The 5853-nt window shown below is 48.9% G+C and overlaps 1 protein-coding gene across 14 annotated transcripts in view; it reads left to right on the forward strand.

Annotated features, from left to right (window-relative positions):
• The first annotated feature begins 936 nt into the window (after window positions 1–936).
• The window catches only part of FAM120B (family with sequence similarity 120B), a 107409-nt gene continuing 102492 nt past the window's right edge, over window positions 937–5853 (forward strand). For 11 of the 14 annotated variants that reach the window (XR_004266134.1, XM_032271600.1, XM_032271591.1 and 8 more), the window contains exon 1: window positions 937–1050. The gene's annotated coding sequence lies outside the window, so the exon portion shown is untranslated. Of the gene's footprint in view, window positions 1051–1082; window positions 1590–5853 lie in introns of those variants that run through there. The other 3 variants (XM_032271603.1, XM_032271602.1, XM_032271592.1) reach the window with 3 other exon arrangements.

The following is a 5853-nucleotide window of genomic DNA, read 5'->3' on the forward strand; positions in this document are numbered from 1 at the left end:
TTTCAAGGTCGTCACTCACACATGGCTGCCAAAATGTTTGCTCGGTTGTAGAGAAAAGGGTGGAACAGAAGCTAGAGGGGTGGAGTTGCGCATCACTCGAGGCCCACTTGATCTCTTGGCCCAAGGGAGCGTGTCCTGAAGGTGAGCTTAGCCGTCTTAGAGACTCTGCATTAAGAAGGCTGAGACTGTGGACTGCAGAGTCCAAACTCCTTAACGTTACGACAGAGACCTGCATGATCAGACGGCACCTGTTCCTCTGTCCCTGCCACCAGGTATCCACTGGAATTCCTCTGAAGCACCCAGCCCTTACTGCCATCGCCTCTGCCCTTCCCCTCTCTCCCTGGAATGCTCTCCCACCTAATTCCGAACTGGCAAACCTGCCCGAAACCACCTTTAGCTGAAGAATAGTTCAGAGACACAACGGTGGCAGTCTGAACACCCAGCCGAGGAGTGCTCGGCGCTGACGGGGGCCAGGCCGTCCAGACATGGAGGCGAGGGTCGCACGCCAGGACGTCCCGGCTCCGTCCCCAAGCGTCGCGGCGGGTCCAGACCGCGCGAGCCCCCTGCCGTCCCCGTTTCCGGGCCGGCCGCCTGGGCCGCGCTCGCACGACTGCAGCCTGAGGCCCCGGACGCCAGCGGTCCTTCATGCCTTCGGCAGGACAAAGACCGGCATCCAGCGCCCAGACACCGTCCTGGCCGCAGAACGGCGCAGGAACAAAGAGGTTCAAGGGCGGCGCCCGCCGGGGCAGCTACTGGACTGCGCGATCCGAGGCCCACGAGCACCCGCGCGGTTACTGTGGCGACCGGCCGAGGCGTCTCGCTCCGCCGGCGCCTGCGCGTCCCACCCCCTCCCCCACCCCCACCCACGACGCCTGCGCGCCTCACTCTCGCTGCGGTTACGCAGGCCCCGCCCCTGTGAGCGCGGCCAGGTCCCGAGCGGAAGCGCCTTGAGCGGAAGCGGAAGTCAGCGAGACGGCGGTGGCGGTGGTTGACGCGGCTGGGCCTGGTGTGTGGCGGGCTCGTCTGCGGCTGGTGCTGGCGTATTTCTAGGTAGGGCCGGGCCCCTCCCGGCTTGTGTAACCGTCTGTTACCCGCGTCCGACCCTCGTGCGCGTCGAGCCCCTGGGCCTCTGCCCGCTCCCGGGTGCCATCCTGGCTGTGCCTCTGTCCTTGTCACCGCGGCTGCGACGTCATGGGATCTTCGCGTCTCCGCTGCCGGGCCCGTCGTCACCCCGGTCCCTGAGCAGAGCCCTCCCGCCGGGCCCTAGTCCCCGTCATCGCTTGCCTGCTCCATCTTGAGGTCATCTCTGACCCCGACTCCCTCCCTTAAGAGTGTGTTTTGCTCCTATATGTCATTTTTGGGTCAGATCTGCAATTCATAGCTGCACGACTTTTCTGGTCGTTTCTAGAAAGACGTTCTCTGATCTCTTAACACTTTTCTCTTATCTGTGGGCCATCCCTGAGTCAGGGCCCCAGTCCCTTGTGGAAAGACAGACGTCGTTCCCTGCCAGCAAGGCGTTTACAGACCAGTGGGATAACACTGATCGCCAAGCAGATCCCACAATGCAGAAGAAAAGGTTACCTTAGACGGTGAGTTGGCCAGGAGCGGCTAGGAGGTCTCCATAAAGGGGGACTTGAGCAGTTTTGAGTAAGTAGGAGTTGGGAGATGAACGAGGGCTGAGAGCCTATTCCTGGAAGTAAGAACACGAATGTGTAAGATATGAAGGTTTCAGACAGTCTGACATATTCTGGGAACTGGGAGGTGCGCATTTGTGAGACAAGAAACGTTGGTTAGGGATGGGGAATGGCAGGAAAGAAGCTAAAGAGAATGTGGGGCAAGGAATTGATGTGATCAGATCTTAGCATTAAAGAGATTAAGTCTGGCAGATACGGGGATGCGGGTCAGGGTGGCTGCAGACGGGCAATAGGCTTTCGTAGTCGTTCAGGGACTGGAAACCCCAAAGTGGTAGTGGAGAGAACCTGGAGGTAAAGAAATGAGAGGGTGGCTTTCTGATGGCTTGACCCCTTGAGTAGAGAAGTGCAGAGAGGGAAAAGCCCAGAATGGGGACCATGTCTTGAGCAGCAGCGTCCTAACCATCGTCTCCCAAATATGTGAGAGCATCTTATCTGCAGCTTTACTCCCAAGTTCCTCCATGTCTAGGGTCATGCATTTGTTTTTAAGCTGTCTCTGGCCTCCCCTCCTCGTAGGCTCTTTGACCTGCCCATCTTTGGACTTTGCTGTTAGGAGCCACCCTCTGCCACTACAGCCTTCACACACACTGTGTTCTGATGTCCTCATCATCCTATTTCTCCCAGCTCCATCAATAATGGGGTTTTCCCCTGACTTTACCATTCCTTTTGTTTTGGAACTCTAATTGAGCCTTCTTACCCTTGTATTCTTGAAAAATACCAACACCATAGCTGGATCAGGGTTCTCACTGCTCATTTTCATCCTTCCGGACACACACACCCCATTTTGTGACTACCTTGACCTTACCTCCCAGTTTTTTTGTTTAGTTTCTAACCACCTAATCTTCCAGACACATTGAAATCTGATCTCCTGTGGCCCACTGAGAAAACTACAGTAGGTGACATCTGTGGTAATGTAGTTTTTAGCATTCTGAGATTCTGCCCCATCCATGAACTTGAATCTGGATATCAATTATGGGGCAGATTTACTATAAAGCTAATGAAATTCAGGTTTCTGGGTCTGTCATTTGCATGGGCCCTACCTAAGCACTGTGACTTCAGAGATCTTGTGTTTATAATTTGTATTCTTTTTTGAAAAGAGGGTTGCCAAATGGTATGTTTCAAGTCTTTCACAACTTAGATCCCTGCAAAACTGGCTGTTTGTCATATCCTGCCTTGATATTTGCATTTTTGTCCTTCAGACACCTTCCCTTCCCTTCTCCACCTCCTACTCCTTCCCCTTCTAATGTGTGCTTTTTATTTAGGCAGGGAGAAAAATATGTGAACGAATGGAACTGATCAAGTTCCTGCCATAACCTGACTTTATTTAGCTCTAGTGTCAGGAGGGAGATGTCAGAGCTTAGTAACTCAGCATGTTGGGCAGGATCTTTGTAACTTCTTTGTTGCAAGCTTAAATGCCTGTATTGTTAGATTTATTTCACTGCTGAGGTGCCACTCCCTTTAAGAAAAGGTTGATGCCAAGAAGGATAGTCGGCTTAATTGAAATCATAAAAGCAGCTCTTAACTCCATGGAAACTAGGGTTACACACTATGTAAATTCACACAGGAATTTATTGCAAGTTTTGATTTATTACTTTAAAAATGCCACCAGTTATTTTTACAGAGCTTTATAATGGGTATAAATAACTTTAATTTGTGTTGTGTTGGAAAATCTTCAGATTTAAAACATGTTTAAAGTTTAAATTGTTTATGCAAATATAAGGTATTTCTAGGGGAGTTTTTATTAGTAGTTTTAAATCTCCCTAATATGAGAAGTAAATAATTATCTTATTTTTACAAATAAGGAAATCAGTGATTTACAAATAAGGAAACCAGTGGTATGCAAAAAGGTTAAATGATTGGTCTTCAGCTGTACAGTAAATCAGTGCCTCCGCTAGCCAAAAAAGCCAGCTTTTGAGTACTGTTTTGCTTATAAACAAATATTAATAAAGGGTGATCTGTTTTAGTCAGCTCTTACCAAATTATATCCTTTGGCGTATCCATGTATTACATGTATCTGTGCACATCTGTGTGTATCTACACGCTAGGTTCTATAAAAGTGGGCAGTGTTAATACTGTTCCTATTAGGACTTTAGTCCAAATAATTCAATATATATTCATGCAAAGTATTATAAAGCCATTTACAATAATACCATGTCTAACAATGACAAGAGGACATTAACTTTTTGGACAGCAGAGGAATTTAGGTATTTGCCCATTCAGCACCTAAATATCCTATTTAGGATGGAAATCTTCCTACAGAATATCATTTCTCTATGTTCTGCTTTTTTTTGAGACGGAGTCACACTCTGTCATCCAGGCTGGAGTGCAGTGGCGTGATCTCGGCTCACTGCAGCCTCTACCTCCTGGGTTCAAGCAATTCTGCCTCAGCCACCTGAGTAGCTGGGAGTATAGGCACCCGCCACTGCGCCTGGCTAATTTTTGTATTTTTAGTAGAAATGATGTTTCACCATCTTGGCCAGGCTGGTCTCGAACTCCTGACCTTGTGATCCACTTTCCTTGGCTTCCCAAAGTGCTGGGATTACAGGCATGAGCCACCGTGCCCAGCCCTCTGTGTTCTTAAATAGAATGTGCTGACTGTTATGTAAATTTTCCTCAATTTTCTCAAGTGACCATTTTAAATATAATTTGTTATGTTGTGATGTGAACAGTAGTACTGTTCGGGTTCTTGAGGAATATATAGCTGTTTCCTGTGGGAATTTTCTGCATCTTTCTCCCTTTTGGTTTTTTGAGACAGAGTTTCGCTTGTTACCCTGGCTGGAGTGAAATGGTGCCATCTCGGCTCACCGCAACCTCTGCCTCCTGGGTTCAAGCTATTCTCCTGCCTCAGCCTCCCGAGTAACTGGGATTATTACAGTCATGTGCCACCACATCTGGCTAATTCTGTATTTTTAATAGAATAAAAATACATTTTTTATTCTACTAAACGGGTTTCTCCATGTTGCTCAGGCTGGTCTTGAACTCCCAACCTCAGGTGATCCTGACCTCATGCTGCTCAGGCTGGCCTTGGCCTCCCAAAGTGCTGGGATTACAGGTGTGAGCCACCGCACCGGGCACATCTTTCCACTTTTTAAAGTTTTCTGTCAGATTCTTGCCTTGGGTCAGCTGTTAGCACTTCTAACTGCTGTCAGTTTTCCTGTCCAAAGTTGTACCTTTATATTTTTCTCTGCTGTGGGTTTAGGAGCTAATTGTTAGAACTGATTAAAAAAGTAGTCCGTAGATAATAATAAGAGCCTAAGTGTCTTGTGAATAAGTTGTTGATGCTGCATCAGCTTCTAAGGGGTTTTATAGAGCACAGTGTGGGTAGGAAAGGCCAAGGGCACCCGAGTTCTGGGTTGCTGGGAAAAGCCAGAGACTTCTTTATTCCCAGTCCTCCTCTTAGGGCCTACCCATAGACTAGTGACTGGGAATAACATGAGAAGGAGAGATCTCAGGTAAGGACACATCTGACAGGGTGGCTCTGTGGCGAGGCCTTTTCCCCACTGGCAGCACGCAGCAGTGGCCAGATTACTAACCTACAGCAGTGCTGAGTGAGGGTTATGGCCTAGTGAGAGGAAGCCTGGCTATGGAGTCAGGCGGATTCAAATCCTGGCCTCCTTGTTAATTATTGCTTGTGGCTTCAGGCAGGTGACTTCACTTGGTACAAAGTTTGCTGCCCCCAACAAAGCTACTCCTGGCTTCTTTGCTGTTAGAATGTGTCTGACCAAAGAGGCTGCACAAAAACTGTTGGTGTGCTCTAATCCCAGCCAGTGGGATTAGAGGGGCTGCCATGGGGCTTTTGGAGTAGACTGCACACACTTAGACAGTTGGGTACATTTTGATATATGTGTTACAGCTCCCACTCAAAGCGCTCTGCTTTTCAGAGGACTCCGAGTCTTTACCGCCTTCCTCGTGTTCATGGTCTTAGCTGGGGACTTGTTTTATTCATTGCTATATCTACAGCTCCTAACACAGGCCTTGGAGCACAGAAAATCCTGAATGAAGGCCGGGCGCGGTGGCTCAAGCCTGTAATCCCAGCACTTTGGGAGGCCGAGGCGGGTGGATCGAGACCATCCTGGTCAACACGGTGAAACCCCGTCTCTACTAAAAATACAAAAAATTAGCTGGGCATGGTGGCACGTGCCTGTAATCCTAGCTACTCAGG

Source organism: Sapajus apella, unplaced genomic scaffold (assembly GCF_009761245.1).
Source record: "Sapajus apella isolate SASKATOON/1434 unplaced genomic scaffold, GSC_monkey_1.0 scaffold241, whole genome shotgun sequence".
In the NCBI taxonomy this organism is placed as follows: domain Eukaryota; kingdom Metazoa; phylum Chordata; class Mammalia; order Primates; family Cebidae; genus Sapajus; species Sapajus apella.